This window comes from Arvicanthis niloticus, chromosome 12 (assembly GCF_011762505.2).
Source record: "Arvicanthis niloticus isolate mArvNil1 chromosome 12, mArvNil1.pat.X, whole genome shotgun sequence".
NCBI lineage: Eukaryota > Metazoa > Chordata > Mammalia > Rodentia > Muridae > Arvicanthis > Arvicanthis niloticus.
Genome location: NC_047669.1, coordinates 15,516,075 through 15,518,388, shown reverse-complemented (window position 1 = coordinate 15,518,388; position 2,314 = coordinate 15,516,075). Strand labels below are relative to the sequence as shown.

At 40.3% G+C, this 2,314-nt stretch overlaps 1 pseudogene; it reads left to right on the top strand.

Annotated features, from left to right (window-relative positions):
• Positions 1 to 1,353: 1,353 nt before the first annotated feature.
• LOC117718016 (ribosomal protein uL24-like pseudogene) lies at positions 1,354 to 1,788 on the top strand (annotated as a pseudogene).
• Positions 1,789 to 2,314: the final 526 nt, after the last annotated feature.

Below are 2,314 nucleotides of genomic sequence, written 5' to 3'. Positions count from 1 at the left end.
AAAATTACCAGTGTTATAAAGAGACCCTCATTACTGTGAACTCTTCTGAGAAGTATGTCTTTGTGATCAGCACACAAAATCAGTTGTATAGAGCAGGGAAAAGGCTGCACCTCAAGCTGGCTACCAAGCTTGATAATGTGTAAGAGTCTTCAACATGGTAGTGACTTTGAAAGCATGGGCATCCATGGAAGCAGATGAGGCTTGGCATTTGTGGGAAGCAGGGAGAGGAAATAGGTACAGGTAATAGTTCCAGGAGGTCTCAGGATCGAAGGGTAAAGAGAAAAGCCAAGGCTTGCCACCATGTTGTAGAGTTGGAGTCCCTACTGGTGAACGTGCAGCCATTGTTGTGATGAAGGCCCCAAGTCATTCATTCGAAGCACTCCGAGTAGTTACGAGCCTCTTTATTAACCACTGCTCACTGGAAAAACAAGCCTCTTTGACTAAGATCCAGAGCATCACAATCCAGAGTATAAAACCCTATAGTTAAGATGTAGTTTGGCAACATAACTTGCTCATCAAGACAACAACAGTAGGTTCCCCCTAGGGCCTATGACCTCCATAGCTAGGATATTTCAACCTTGTTTCTAGGACCAGGCATGAGTTTCTTTCTTTGGAGCAGGCCCCAAGTCCAATTAGAAGATAGCTGCTTGCTTGTCCCCACAACAGCCATGTCATTATTGCATGAGTAGACACATCTTGTCTGACAGGTCAGTATTGTAGCATGCAGGGACCAACCCTATTTTAGCACTGTGAATGTGAAAGCTGGTCAGCAGAGGGCAAGTTTCTCAATCAGCTTGAAATTTATTTCTCCCTATCTTGCAAGCAAAGTGTGTGTGCGCACGTGCGTGTGTGTGTGTGTGTGTGTGTGTGTGCATGTGAGTTTTCAGCAATGAGGTCTTACCATGTAGTTATAGTGGTTGACCAATAGTGTCTACAGCTAGCATTATTTAGGGAACTTCTGAAGCTTCATAAACCAATTACTTATACAAAGGTATCTCATGTCTTGCACCTAGATTTTTGTTTAATATCCAATATTTTTTGGGGCACATTGCCTACACATTTAGAGTACCTATGTTCAAACTCATTTTTTTTTTGTTAAATTATATCTCTAAATTAGCTTACAAAATATTAGGTGTTAGTGAAGATTTCCCATACACCCTTAGTTTTGATTAATCCACTCCTCAGTCTTTTTCCCTCCCACCCATTTGACTTGATCTCTGTCTAAACACTTCTCCCCCACTAACCCACACCCCTTCTTTCATATTACATAGGTTCTACTAGTCCATCCGTCAGTTAAGACCTTTTTCTTTCCTTATCCCATGGCAAGTATTTCCCTTTTGTGATCATTGCTGGATGGCAGCTGACAAAAGGAAATTCAATCTCTTTGTGACTTCTGAGAGAAGCAAGAACAGCTTTCAATGGACCTTCTCACATGCAAAGAAAGATTATGTCTCTCCCTCTTTCCAAAGAGCTAAGACAGAAGGGTAATGCTTGGTCTATTCCAATTGCAAGGGATGATGAAGTTCAGATTGTTTGAGGACACTACAAGAGCCAGCGGATTGGCAAAGTGGTCCAACTGTGCAGGAAGAAATGTGTTATTGACATTGAACAAGTCTAGCGAGAAAAGGCTAATGGCACAGGTGTCCATGTGAGCATCCACCACAGCAAGGGGGGTATCACAGGCTAAAGCTGGACAAGAACCACAAGAAGATCCTGGCGGGGAAAGCCAAGTCTTGATGAGTAGGAAAAGAGAAGGGCAAATGCAAGGAAGAAGCTGCCATGGGGTAGAGAAGAATGTGCAGGAGAGAAAACAAGAGCCACAAGGGGATAACTGAGTCATAAAACTGTGGCCATGTGGGCTGGCCAATTGGAGTTAACAGCAGTTTAGATGGCACATAGATTTAGTAAGTAGAAACTTGAAGTTGTCAGTAGAAAAATGGATTCTAACAGCATGGCAGGTAGGCAGTTGCCTAGCAATTGTGCTGCCTAAGGCATATGTAAAATTATAAGGCTGTGTGTGTCTTTCATCTGGAAACACAAATGGTATAAGGTGGGAAATAATCCCACAATAGGATTCTCTCTCTCTCTCTCTCTCTCTCTCTCTCTCTCTATATATATATATATATATATATATATATATATATTTCTAGATATATATCTAGATTTCTAGATATATATATCTAGATATACTATATATCTAAATATATATATAGATATCTAGATGTATCTATCTATATATATAGATCTATCTATCTATCTATATCTATATCTATATCTATAGATACATATATATATAGATATATATCAACAGTTT